General features: G+C 49.4%; 2 long non-coding RNA genes across 7 annotated transcripts; one reads left to right on the forward strand and one right to left on the reverse strand.

Moving 5' to 3' along the window:
* The first annotated feature begins 342 nt into the window (after positions 1–342).
* LOC127913740 (uncharacterized) lies at positions 343–6,618 on the forward strand. Its single transcript, XR_008086613.1, has 3 exons — positions 343–493; positions 5,820–5,909; positions 6,034–6,618. It is a non-coding gene; the product is annotated as an uncharacterized LOC127913740 (long non-coding RNA).
* Positions 6,619–12,834: 6,216 nt separating this feature from the next.
* LOC127913741 (uncharacterized) lies at positions 12,835–14,605 on the reverse strand. 6 transcript variants are annotated; one of them, XR_008086616.1, is made up of 5 exons: positions 14,427–14,605; positions 14,032–14,283; positions 13,683–13,818; positions 13,122–13,368; positions 12,835–13,091 (listed from the first exon to the last, which is right to left on the reverse strand). It is a non-coding gene; the product is annotated as an uncharacterized LOC127913741 (long non-coding RNA). The 6 variants fall into 6 exon arrangements; XR_008086617.1 differs by having other exon boundaries at positions 13,122–13,449; XR_008086614.1 differs by having other exon boundaries at positions 13,122–13,338; positions 13,540–13,818.
* Positions 14,606–14,631: the final 26 nt, after the last annotated feature.

Here is a 14,631-nt window from a genome sequence, read left to right on the forward strand (position 1 = left end):
ATAGCATCTTATGCTTTCGCCGAAAAGCCTTTTTGAAATCTGACATGTTGGCTGGATTCACAACGAGTGTACTGTAGCTTTAATTTGGTATCTTACATGTGTGATTTAATGAAAGTTAGATTTTTATAGTACATGTAGAACATAACTATAGTAATTGGATAGTGGTAGAAAAGAACACACACATAGAAGGCAAAAAGCACATACACATAGAAGAAGATGAGAAAAGGCTTGAGCGGCTGTAAAAGGGGAACCCCAGGACAGAGGGGAGAGAGAGAGAGAGAGAGAGAGAGAGAGAGAGAGAGAGAGAGAGAGAGAGAGAGAGAGAGAGAGAGAGAGATCCTCGCTGGGGAAGAGCTTGGACCTTTAAATTAGGGCTATTTTCAGGGAATTGTCTAGGTGCCTGAGTTTGCGACTATTGGCGGGAAGGCTCTGTCATTCCAATAGTGATGGTGGTCGAGCGGTGGAACTCTTACCTACACTGAGAGAGACTCAGGTTCGTATCTCAGCCTTGACACCGATAGACTAAAATGTATTCTGATTATAATTCAAATACTGATATGTTTTGCCGGGAGAGATACGGTTAGGTAGTGTTTGTTTAGGACAGAAACGGAACGTTTTAATAGCTTGTTTAGGTTAAATTGAAAGACCAATCATTATAAATAATAGCGGGGCGATGACGTTGGAATACGCTGTCTTGCCTAAATACCCCGCTGGAATAACGTATTAGGAATGGAGTCGTATATAAAATGCTGAATCATAGAAGAGACAGTTACCTAAATCTAATGAATTCTAAATAATAACGAAGAGATCATTACGATAGAGTTGTGCCCATCGAAATGTTATTATTCTTATGGATTGACTGACATACGTTATAAATTTAGTGAAGTACATGGTACGTTTACATTTTGGATTAGAGAAAGTTGGAAAGTTTGATTTTACTTTTACGATAGGATTAAAGCAGACTCAATCATATCTTTGCCTAGAGGTAGGTTGAATTGTTGCGTGATAACGTAAAACTGCGTCATTACGTTGAATACACAATAACGTTACTCAAATTGATTTGACAGTTGTTCAGGTACACTCTTTTCTGTACTTTTGGCAGTACAGTTTTGATTGAGAGAAGTTGACTGATGTTGTAAGTTCTGTTCAAGGTCAAACATTTGTGATTAATTGGGTTTGGCTTGTCGAACCCGTACTACTGCTGCTGCAGTCAGCCAACATTGATTTGCAGTTCGCTGAAGTTGCTGCTGCCTGGGCACGGGCGCTCAGCCTGCTGCTGACGGCACTCACAATGCACTTTTGCAGCCAGGCAATGATGTGGTGACTGAGGGTGACAGAGACAATTGTTTTTGTCATTTAGAGGGGAATGCGTTCATTATAGCTTTGAGTCACTAATCAAAAAGTTGTTAAAAGTTCCAAATAAATTTTTTTTAAGTAGCTAAATTCGTCAGGGTAGTCTGGAAAGATGCTAAAACTAGCAACAAAATCACTGGTTGGTGGCGCTCACTGGGCTATATTTGGCTATAAGAGAGGGAGGTCTGAATAGTTGAATCGTAAAAGTTTTATGAATAGTGAATAGTTCCCGATTTATTGATTTTTGGTTTGATTGTTTAGGTAACACCAGTGAAATTTAACAGGAAGTTAAGATATACTAACATTATAATCTGTTTCCATTACGTGGAACCATGACAGGTCAGCAAAGTGGATTGCAGGTTGAGTTCATTTTATTTTAAAGGGACAGTGCACGTTTATCACAGTTGTGTGTCTAATGGCAGGGTGTTCCTACCAAGCATTTTGGGAGACTATTTGAAGAGAGACTGAATGGGATCTTAGATATAACCATTGAGGAAATGTAAAACTAATGATTTGAGGGAGTAAAATAGAATTATCATTATTATTAGGTTTTGTTTGTAGTAAACATTAGGGAGATTTCCATTTTCCTAGAGACACAATATCTTAAAGTGGTACACACATATAGAATATTAGAGGTTTTGTTTTCTGAGTTTGAATTAAACACTTGAAATATTTAGATAAAGGGTTCTTTAATATGTCTAATATAGAATGGAACACGGCTGTAAAAGGTGGCATGACCTTTGACCTCTATCGTGGCATTCCCTTGTGGTCTGATCAGCCTCAGGGGAGGGCCATTTGGATAAAGAATGTGTGGTCATTTGTGATACTGATTTTAAGGTAACTTAATTATGATGGAGTTTATAGCTCTTTGACATAATTGTAATTTGAACCAATGAAAATAAAGAAATGGCATAGCCCTGGATTAATGGTAGACTTATGTTAAGTATTTAGAACCTAATCAAGGCCAACAGGACAGGTATAAATGACATCTGCTGTGATTCAGGATTATTGATAAGATCGAGATAACCTTAATTAACCTACGTAAGGACTTTAGAAATTGCCACCATAGACATGTTTTTCCAAGAAATCCATGAGTTCAGATAAAGCCAAACAGTGAGACACTTAGTTAATATTTGGAAACAACACATAGTTGTTACGGACTGTTATGAGAAAGAGCGACAGACAGAGAGGAGGAAGGTGCAGATGGAGGAACCCTCCCCGCACTGCTGAGACCTTGAGGGTTTGAGAGCAGAGAGGAGAAAGTGGAGAAGGGTGGTCAGGAAATGAGCAAGATAGGAGTGACACAGAATGGGTAGATAAGTTACTGAGTGGAGTAAAACTTAGTTGGTTTCAGGAACTGAGGTGTTAAACACGGAAACATTTCCCGGAAATTATTCTGCACAATCAGGTCGAAATAGTAGCATTGACTAGTGTCTGTGAAATAAGAAAGGAGAGAAAGATGACTGTTTAAATAGACAAGCACATATACAGTGGGAGAACAAGTATTTGAAACACTGCCGATTTTGCAGGTTTTCCTACTTACAAAGCATGTAGAGGTCTGTCATTTTTATCATAGGTACACTTCAACTGTGAGAGACGGAATCTAAAACAAAAATCCAGAAAATCACATTTGTATGATTTTTAAGTAATTAATTTGCATTTTATTGCATGAAATAAGTATTTGATCACCTACCAACCAGTAATAATTCCAGCTCTCACGGACCTGAATGGTCATGAGGGCAGGGAAGCCAGACAGTGACAGTTGCATTGAACTGCATTATCTATTTCCCCATATGCCCATTACATCCAGACTTCCCCCTTTCACAGTTACAGGAGGACATTATTATTGTATGGCATCACACACGGATGGGCGTAGGGGAAGTAAGGACATCACACACGGATGGGACGTAGGGGGGAAGTACGGATGGGACATTATTTATTGCTACATCACACACGGATGGCTCGCCATTATTATTGTATGGCTCGCACTCCCACACACGGATGGGACGGATGGGACGGGGAAGTAAGGACATTATTATTGTATGGCTCGCCACACCACACACGGATGGGACGTAGGGAAGTAAGGACATTATTATTGTATGGCTCGCTACTCCACACACGGATGGGACGTAGGGAAGTAAGGACATTATTATTGTATGGCTCGCTACATCACACACGGATGGGACATAGGGGAAGTAAGGACATTATTATTGTATGGCGTAGGGGAAGTAAGGACATTATTATTGTATGGCTCGACATCACACACGGATGGGACGAGGGGGAAGTAAGGACATTATTATTGTATGGCTCGATACATCACACACGGATGGGACGACATTATTATTGTATGGGAAGTAAGGACATTATTATTGTATGGCTCGATACATCACACACGGATGGGACGTAGGGGAAGTAAGGACATTATTATTGTATGGCTCGATACATCACACACGGATGGGACGTAGGGGAAGAGGATGGGAAGTAAGGACATTATTATTGTATGGCTCGATACATCACACACGGATGGGACGTAGGGGAAGTAAGGACATTATTATTGTATGGCTCGCTACATCACACACGGATGGGACGTAGGGGAAGTAAGAACATGCAATAGGACAGAGAATGTTACAACCGACAAGACAATGAGGGACTTGACTGGCAGATGAGTGGATGTCTGGTGGTTTGTGGGGGTGTGAGACTGTGACATAACCTGCCTACCAATTGGACCGGTAGTTGTGCACTAGTGCAGCTAGGCCTGCTCTTCACCCTTACCCAGAGCCAGGTCGAAGAGAGAGAAGGAGTGCTCTGTCAGGATCTTTTTGACCCTAGAGTTTACATTGATATCATGGGAGTTCCAAGGAGATTACCTGATGGGTTCTGGATTGGAATCAAGCATCTTCTGGTGATAACAGCTGCAACTAGGTTGATGGGATGTCGGAATAGAAAAGCCTTGGACATGTTAATGGTTGAAAAGGCTGGGGGTGTATGAGGTTCAGAACAGAATGTTGTACTTTCATCCCAAAATGACACAGCTCCAGACGGATCAGTGACCAAGGCTCTGGCAGAGAACTCGGTGGTAGATAATGCTCTAACAAATTGGTTTGATAGTGTGTTTGGGAAATGAATAAATGTAATGATCCCTGTGTTGTGGGCAACCTTCACCTGTGTGACTGTGTTAGTTTTGTGTGGATGTGCGTGAAAGGTCTCATCTCCAGGACTCTGGAGAAATCGATGAGACAACAGAAGGTGAGATAGGGACCGATTCCGAGCTCTGACCAGTAGAATGATGAATACATGACTCCAGATCTAGTAGATGGACCCGGCTCATTCACATACGAGGAGCCTATGTTGGAGGAGACCATTTTTGATGTTTAGACTGTTTCTTTGATAAAGATTATAATGACAATCCTGATAAGAAGAGGTATGATTCTGTCCTAGAACAGTCAATGTAAATATATATATTGGTCTTTGTTGGTTGAATTTGGATAACTAGAGATATTTCTAATAAAAATAGGTGTGATTTTTAATTTTTAGTTTAAGTGTGGATTGTTATCTAATAAAAATAGATGTGTGCTTGTGTGTATAATATTTAGTCTAAGTGTGGATTGTTAGGGGATTTTTATGAATAATGACTAAATCATGTATACATTTAACGTAGAACTATAACTAAACAGAATACTACCCTGTCATTGTATGAATGAATCGTATTATAATCAAAACACTGAATATAATGTGTGTAGTTTTAGTCAAGAATTAGAACAAGGACTTTCTGTTCCTTGTTAGAAACTAATGGAGCTATCGTCTGACCGGCTGGAATACTGTGTTCCTTACAGGACATTCTGTCCCCACCCAGGGAGGGGCTTGTAGTAGGTTGTTGTTTAACAGGTGGCAGACAATGTGAGAAGGCTTGTGAACTATATTGCCATTGTATCTGAGAGGAGGAGGGACATTTATGACAAAATGTGATGTATATAAACCAATGTACATGGTATTATCAGCAGAGCTCTCGAGAATAAACACTATTGGTTAATGTTGATGACTGGTCTCTTGTCTATTTTATGTAAATAAGAACATAACAAATTCTTAGAAACGGACAGAGTGTTTTAATTGAATTGGTTAATGAACACATAGGAACTAAATTCCTCTAACAATTGGTCCTTCGAGCAGGATCTAAATATCTGTCCCTGTCATCTGAAGCCAACAAGCCGAACTAAATTCCTCTAACAAAGGTTCTCCCATCTCCACAGGGAAACTCTGGAGCTCTGTCAGAGTGACCATTGGGTTCTTGGTCACCTCCTGACCAAGGCCCTTCTCCCTTGATTGCTCAGTTTGGCTGTGAGGCTAGCTCTAGGCAGAGTCTTGGTGGTTCCAAACGTGATCTTGTTTTTGCACAGTCAACTGTGGGACCTTATATAGACAGGTGTGTGTCTTTCCAAATCATGTCCAATCAATTGAATTTGCCACAGGTGGACTCCAATCAAGTTATAGAAACATCTCAAGGATTATCAATGGAAACAGGATGCACCTGAGCTCAATTTCAAGTCTCATAGCAAAGGGTCTGAATACTTACTGTTATTATTTTAAAAATAAATTAGCAACATTTTTGAAAAACCTGTTTTCACTTTGTCACTATGGGGTATTGTGTGTAGATTGATGAGGGGGAAATATTTCCCTCTACAGGAGAAATACCTGCAGAGGGAAGCCCCCGACCCTGAAGGACAGAGGGAGAGACAGGAGAAAGCCCTGCAGAGGGAAGCCCCCGACCCTGAAGGACAGAGGGAGAGACAGGAGAAAGCCCTGCAGAGGGAAGCACCCCGACCCTGAAGGACAGAGGGAGAGACAGGAGAAAGCCCTGCAGAGGAAGCCCCCAACCCTGAAGGACAGAGGGAGAGACAGGAGAAAGCCCTGCAGAGGGAAGCACCCCGACCCTGAAGGACAGAGGGAGAGACAGGAGAAAGCCCTGCAGAGGGAAGCCGCCCAACCCTGAAGGATAGAGGGAGAGACAGGAGAAAGCCCTGCAGAGGGAAGCCCCCGACCCTAAAGGACAGAGTGAGAGACAGGAGAAAGCCCTGCAGAGGGAAGCCCCCAACCCTGAAGGACAGAGGGAGAGACAGGAGAAAGCCCTGCAGAGGGAAGCCGCCCAACCCTGAAGGATAGAGGGAGATACAGGAGAAAGCCCTGCAGAGGGAAGCCCCCAACCCTAAAGGACAGAGGGAGAGACAGGAGAAAGCCCTGCAGAGGGAAGCCCCGACCCTGAAGGACAGAGGGAGAGAAGGAAAGCCCTGCAGAGGAAGACCCTGAAGGACAGAGGGAGACACAGAAAAAGCCCTGCAGAAGAGTATGCAGTGTAGACCGAGAAAGTCTTTGGACCCTGCAAGAGCGAGGACAGGACCAACCCAACTGGTCCCCCTACAGCTCATCTCTGCCCTGAAGCCCCAGACTGGGCCCCACTGGTCCCCCTACAGCTCATCTCTGCCCTGAAGCTCCAGACTGGGACCCAGCTGGTCCCCCTACAGCTCATCTCTGCCCTGAAGCTCCAGACTAGGACCCAGCTGGTCCCCCTACAGCTCATCTCTGCCCTGAAGCTCCAGACTGGGCCCCACTGGTCCCCCTACAGCTCATCTCTGCCCTGAAGCCCCAGACTGGGCCCCAGCTGGTCCCCCTACAGCTCATCTCTGCCCTGAAGCCCCAGACTGGGACCCAGCTGGTCCCCCTACAGCTCATCTCTGCCCTGAAGCCCCAGACTGGGACCCAGCTGGTCCCCCTACAGCTCATCTCTGCCCTGAAGCTCCAGACTGGGCCCCACTGGTCCCCCTACAGCTCATCTCTGCCCTGAAGCCCCAGACTGGGCCCCACTGGTCCCCCTACAGCTCATCTCTGCCCTGAAGCCACAGACTGGGACCCAGCTGGTCCCCCTACAGCTCATCTCTGCCCTGAAGCCCCAGACTGGGACCCAGCTGGTCCCCCTACAGCTCATCTCTGCCCTGAAGCTCCAGACTGGGCCCCACTGGTCCCCCTACAGCTCATCTCTGCCCTGAAGCCCCAGACTGGGACCCAGCTGGTACCCCTACAGCTCATCTCTGCCCTGAAGCTCCAGACTGGGACCCAGCTGGTCCCCCTACAGCTCATCTCTGCCCTGAAGCCCCAGACTGGGACCCAGCTGGTCCCCATACAGCTCATCTCTGCCCTGAAGCCCCAGACTGGGACCCAGCTGGTCCCCCTGCAGCTCATCTCTGCCCTGAAACTCCAGACTGGGCCCCACTGGTCCCCCTACAGCTCATCTCTGCCCTGAAGCCCCAGACTGGGACCCAGCTGGTACCCCTACAGCTCATCTCTGCCCTGAGGCCCCAGACTGGGACCCAGCTGGTCCCCCTACAGCTCATCTCTGCCCTGAAGCCCCAGACTGGGACCCAGCTGGTCCCCTACAGCTCATCTCTGCCCTGAAGCCCCAGACTGGGACCCAGCTGGTCCCCTGCAGCTCATCTCTGCCCTGGATCTCCAGACTGGGCCCCACTGGTCCCCCTACAGCTCATCTCTGCCCTGAAGCCCCAGACTGGGACCCAGCTGGTACCCCTACAGCTCATCTCTGCCGTGAAGCTCCAGACTGGGACCCAGCTGGTCCCCCTACAGCTCATATCTGCCCTGAAGCCCCAGACTAGGACCCAGCTGGTCCCCCTACAGCTCATCTCTGCCCTGAAGCCCCAGACTGGGACCCAGCTGGTCCCCATACAGCTCATCTCTGTCCTGAAGCCCCAGACTGGGACCCAGCTGGTCCCCCTACAGCTCATCTCTGCCCTGAAGCCCCAGACTGGGACCCAGCTGGTCCCCCTGCAGCTCATCTCTGCCCTGAAACTCCAGACTGGGCCCCACTGGTCCCCCTACAGCTCATCTCTGCCCTGAAGCCCCAGACTGGGACCCAGCTGGTACCCCTACAGCTCATCTCTGCCCTGAAGCTCCAGACTGGGACCCAGCTGGTCCCCCTACAGCTCATCTCTGCCCTGAAGCCCCAGACTGGGACCCAGCTGGTCCCCATACAGCTCATCTCTGCCCTGAAGCCCCAGACTGGGACCCAGCTGGTCCCCCTGCAGCTCATCTCTGCCCTGAAACTCCAGACTGGGCCCCACTGGTCCCCCTACAGCTCATCTCTGCCCTGAAGCCCCAGACTGGGACCCAGCTGGTACCCCTACAGCTCATCTCTGCCCTGAAGCCCCAGACTGGGACCCAGCTGGTCCCCCTACAGCTCATCTCTGCCCTGAAGCCCCAGACTGGGACCCAGCTGGTCCCCCTACAGCTCATCTCTGCCCTGAAGCCCCAGACTGGGACACAGCTGGTCCCCCTGCAGCTCATCTCTGCCCTGAAACTCCAGACTGGGCCCCACTGGTCCCCCTACAGCTCATCTCTGCCCTGAAGCCCCAGACTGGGACCCAGCTGGTACCCCTACAGCTCATCTCTGCCCTGAAGCTCCAGACTGGGACCCAGCTGGTCCCCCTACAGCTCATATCTGCCCTGAAGCCCCAGACTAGGACCCAGCTGGTCCCCCTACAGCTCATCTCTGCCCTGAAGCCCCAGACTGGGACCCAGCTGGTCCCCTACAGCTCATCTCTGCCCTGAAGCCCCAGACTGGGACCCAGCTGGTCCCCCTGCAGCTCATCTCTGCCCTGAAACTCCAGACTGGGCCCCACCTACAGCTCATCTCTGCCCTGAAGCCCCATACTGGGACCCAGCTGGTCCCCCTGCAGCTCATCTCTGCCCTGAAACTCCAGACTGGGCCCCACTGGTCCCCCTACAGCTCATCTCTGCCCTGAAGCCCCAGACTGGGACCCAGCTGGTACCCCTACAGCTCATCTCTGCCCTGAAGCTCCAGACTGGGACCCAGCTGGTCCCCCTACAGCTCATATCTGCCCTGAAGCCCCAGACTAGGACCCAGCTGGTCCCCTACAGCTCATCTCTGCCCTGAAGCCCCAGACTGGGACCCAGCTGGTCCCCATACAGCTCATCTCTGTCCTGAAGCCCCAGACTGGGACCCAGCTGGTCCCCCTACAGCTCATCTCTGCCCTGAAGCCCCAGACTGGGACCCAGCTGGTCCCCCTACAGCTCATCTCTGCCCTGAAGCCCCAGACTGGGACCCAGCTGGTCCCCCTACAGCTCATCTCTGTCCTGAAGCCCCAGACTGGGACCCAGCTGGTCCCCTTACAGCTCATCTCTGCCCTGAAGCCCCAGACTGGGACCCAGCTGGTCCCCTACAGCTGATCTCTGCCCTGAAGCTCCAGACTGGGCCCCACTGGTCCCCCTACAGCTCATCTCTGCCCTGAAGCCCCAGACTGGGCCCCACTGGTCCCCTACAGCTCATGTCTGTCCTGAAGCCCCAGACATTCACAGAGGAGATGAGACGGGTAAAATAATCTTTCTCATCACATGACTGTCTCTTATCTTTTGAGCTGTATGTCTCTACTGGCTGACTAATTTACTGACACATGCATGCTGTGTGTGTGTGTGTGTGTGTGTGTGTGTGTGTGTGTGTGTGTGTGTGTGTGTGTGTGTGTGTGTGTGTGTGTGTGTGTGTGTGTGTGTGTGTGTGTGTGTGTGTGTGTGTGTGTGTGTGTGTGTGTATGTAGCAGCAGGCAGCCCTGAACACCTTCATCAGGAAGAAGGCTACGCAACTGGACATTAACACACTGGAGATAAACTACACACCTCTACAACAGGGTACAACACACCTCTACAACAGGGTACAACACAACACACCCACTACAACAGGGTACAACACAACACTACACACCTCTACAACAGGGTACAACACAGCACACACCTCTACAACAGGGTACAACACAACACAACACACACCTCTACAACAGGGTACAAACAGCACACACCTCTACAACAGGGTACAACACAACACACACCTCTACCTCACACCTCATCCTTATCATTTATCGCCCTCCAGGTTCCCTTGGAGAGTTCATCAATGAGCTTGATGCCTTGATAAGCTCCTTTCCTGAGGACGGCTCACCTCTCACAGTTCTGGGCGACTTTAACCTCCCCACGTCTACCTTTGACTCATTCCTCTCTGCCTCCTTCTTTCCACTCCTCTCCTCTTTTGACCTCACCCTCTCACCTTCCCCCTACTCACAAGCCAGGCAATACGCTTGACCTCATCTTTACTAGATGCTGTTCTTCCACTAACCTCATTGCAACTCCCCTCCAAGTTTCCGACCACTACCTTGTATCCTTTTCCCTCTCGCTCTCATCCAACACTTCCCACGCTGCCCCTACTCGGATGGTATCGCGCCGTCCCAACCTTCGCTCTCTCTCCCCCGCTACTCTCTCCTCTTCCATCCTATCATCTCTTCCCTCTGCTCAAACCTTCTCCAACCTATCTCCTGATTCTGCCTCCTCAACCCTCCTCTCCTCCCTTTCTGCATCCTTTGACTCTCTATGTCCCCTATCCTCCAGGCCGGCTCTCGGTCCTCCCCTCCCGCTCCGTGGCTCGACGACTCATTGCAAGCTCACAGAACAGGGCTCCGGGCAGCCGAGCGGAAATGGAAGAAAACTCGCCTCCCTGCGGACCTGGCATCCTTTCACTCCCTCCTCTCTACATTTTCCTCCTCTGTCTCTGCTGCTAAAGCCACTTTCTACCATTCTAAATTCCAAGCATCTGCCTCTAACCCTAGGAAGCTATTTGCCACCTTCTCCTCCCTCCTGAATCCCCCCTCCTCCCTCTCTGCAGATGACTTCGTCAACCATTTTGAAAAGAAGGTCGACGACATCCGATCCTCGTTTGCTAAGTCAAACGACACCGCTGGTTCTGCTCACACTGCCCTACCCTATGCTCTGACCTCTTTCTCCCCTCTCTCTCAAGATGAAATCTCGCGTCTTGTGACGGCCGGCCGCCAAACAACCTGCCCGCTTGACCCTATCCCCTCCTCTCTTCTCCAGACCATTTCCGGAGACCTTCTCCCTTACCTCACCTCGCTCATCAACTCATCCCTGACCGCTGGCTACGTCCCTTCCGTCTTCAAGAGAGCGAGAGTTGCACCCCTTCTGAAAAAACCTACACTCGATCCCTCCGATGTCAACAACTACAGACCAGTATCCCTTCTCTCTTTTCTCTCCAAAACTCTTGAGCGTGCCGTCCTTGGCCAGCTCTACCGCTATCTCTCTCAGAATGACCTTCTTGATCCAAATCAGTCAGGTTTCAAGACTAGTCATTCAACTGAGACTGCTCTTCTCTGTATCACGGAGGCGCTCCGCACTGCTAAAGCTAACTCTCTCTCCTCTGCTCTCATCCTTCTAGACCTATCGGCTGCCTTCGATACTGTGAACCATCAGATCCTCCTCTCCACCCTCTCCGAGTTGGGCATCTCCGGCGCGGCCCACGCTTGGATTGCGTCCTACCTGACAGGTCGCTCCTACCAGGTGGCGTGGCGAGAATCTGTCTCCTCACCACGCGCTCTCACCACTGGTGTCCCCCAGGGCTCTGTTCTAGGCCCTCTCTTATTCTCGCTATACACCAAGTCACTTGGCTCTGTCATAACCTCACATGGTCTCTCCTATCATTGCTATGCAGACGACACACAATTAATCTTCTCCTTTCCCCCTTCTGATGACCAGGTGGCGAATCGCATCTCTGCATGTCTGGCAGACATATCAGTGTGGATGACGGATCACCACCTCAAGCTGAACCTCAGCAAGACGGAGCTCCTCTTCCTCCCGGGAAGGACTGCCCGTTCCATGATCTCGCCATCACGGTTGACAACTCCACTGTGTCCTCCTCCCAGAGCGCTAAGAACCTTGGCGTGATCCTGGACAACACCCTGTCGTTCTCAACTAACATCAAGGCGGTGTCCCGTTCCTGTAGGTTCATGCTCTACAACATCCGCAGAGTACGACCCTGCCTCACACAGGAAGCGGCGCAGGTCCTAATCCAGGCACTTGTCATCTCCTGTCTTGATTACTGCAACTAGCTGTTGGCTGGGCTCCCTGCCTGTGCCATTAAACCCCTACAACTCATCCAGAACGCCGCAGCCCGTCTGGTGTTCAACCTTCCCAAGTTCTCTCACGTCACCCCGCTCCTCCGCTCTCTCCACTGGCTTCCAGTTGAAGCTCGCATCCGCTACAAGACCATGGTGCTTGCCTACGGAGCTGTGAGGGGAACGGCACCTCAGTACCTCCAGGCTCTGATCAGGCCCTACACCCAAACAAGGGCACTGCGTTCATCCACCTCTGGCCTGCTCGCCTCCCTACCACTGAGGAAGTACAGTTCCCGCTCAGCCCAGTCAAAACTGTTCGCTGCTCTGGCCCCCAATGGTGGAACAAACTCCCTCACGACGCCAGGACAGCGGAGTCAATCACCACCTTCCGGAGACACCTGAAACCCCACCTCTTCAAGGAATACCTAGGATAGGGTAAGTAATCCTTCTCACCCCCCTAAAAGATTTAGATGCACTATTGTAAAGTGGCTGTTCCACTGGATGTCATAAGGTGTATGCACCAATTTGTAAGTGGCTCTGGATAAGAGCGTCTGCTAAATGACTTAAATGTAAATGTAAATGTACAACAGGGTACAACACACCTCAACAACAGGGTACAACACAACACACACCTCTACAACAGGGTAAAACTCAACACACACCTCTACAACAGAGTAAAACACAGCACACACCTCTACAACAGGGTACAACACAGCACACACCTCTACAACAGGGTACAACACACCTCTACAACAGGGTACAACACACCTCTACAACAGGGTACAACACAGCACACACCTCTACAACAGGGTACAACACACCACACACCTCTACAACAGGGTGCAACACACCTCTACAACAGGGTACAACACAACACACACCTCTACAACAGGGTACAACACACCACACACCTCTACAACAGGGTACAACACACCTCTACAACAGGGTACAACACAACACACACCTCTACAACAGGGTACAACACAGCACACACCTCTACAACAGGGTACAACACCTCTACAACAGGGTACAACACAGCACACACCTCTACAACAGGGTACAACACAGCACACACCTCTACAACAGGGTACAACACCTCTACAACAGGGTACAACACAGCACACACCTCTACAACAGGGTACAACACAGCACACACCTCTACAACAGGGTACAACTCAACACACACCTCTACAACAGGGTACAACACAGCACACACCTCTACAACAGGGTACAACACAGCACACACCTCTACAACAGGGTACTACACACCTCTACAACAGGGTACAACACAACACACACCTCTACAACAGGGTACAACACAGCACACACCTCTACAACAGGGTACAACACAACACACACCTCTACAACAGGGTACTACACACCTCTACAACAGGGTACAACACAGCACACACCTCTACAACAGGGTACAACACAGCACACACCTCTAAAACAGGGTACAACACAGCACACACCTCTACAACAGGGTACAACACACCTCTACAACAGGGTACAACACAGCACACACCTCTACAACAGGGTACAACACAGCACACACCTCTACACACCTCTACAACAGGGTACAACACAACACACACCTCTACAACAGGGTACTACACACCTCTACAACAGGGTACAACACAGCACACACCTCTACAACAGGGTACAACACAGCACACACCTCTAAAACAGGGTACAACACAGCACACACCTCTACAACAGGGTACAACACACCTCTACAACAGGGTACAACACAGCACACACCTCTACAACAGGGTACAACACAACACACACCTCTACAACAGGGTAAAACTCAACACACACCTCTACAACAGAGTAAAACTCAACACACACCTCTACAACAGGGTACAACACAACACCTCTACAACAGGGTACAACACAGCACACACCTCTACAACAGGGTACAACACAGCACACACCTCTACAACAGGGTACAACACACCTCTACAACAGGGTACAACACAGCACACACCTCTACAACAGGGTACAACACCACACACACCTCTACAACAGGGTACAACACCACACACACCTCTACAACAGGGTACAACACAGCACACACCTCTACAACAGGGTACTACACACACGGTACCATCCAGACTGCTCATAGTATGTGTGTTCTTTTCTGTTTTGGTTCTGTAGCTGCTGCCATGTTATTATAATCCGTTTCTGTCCTTATGTTCTTGTACACTTAACCGGCTCTCTTAACTGCAAACAATCCCAAGAAGCAGAAGCCCTATGGGAACAGAATGTCCCTCATTTAGGTAAATCAGTCTGTGTTTTGGTGTTG

Source organism: Oncorhynchus keta, chromosome 30, assembly GCF_023373465.1.
Source record: "Oncorhynchus keta strain PuntledgeMale-10-30-2019 chromosome 30, Oket_V2, whole genome shotgun sequence".
Lineage (NCBI taxonomy): Eukaryota > Metazoa > Chordata > Actinopteri > Salmoniformes > Salmonidae > Oncorhynchus > Oncorhynchus keta.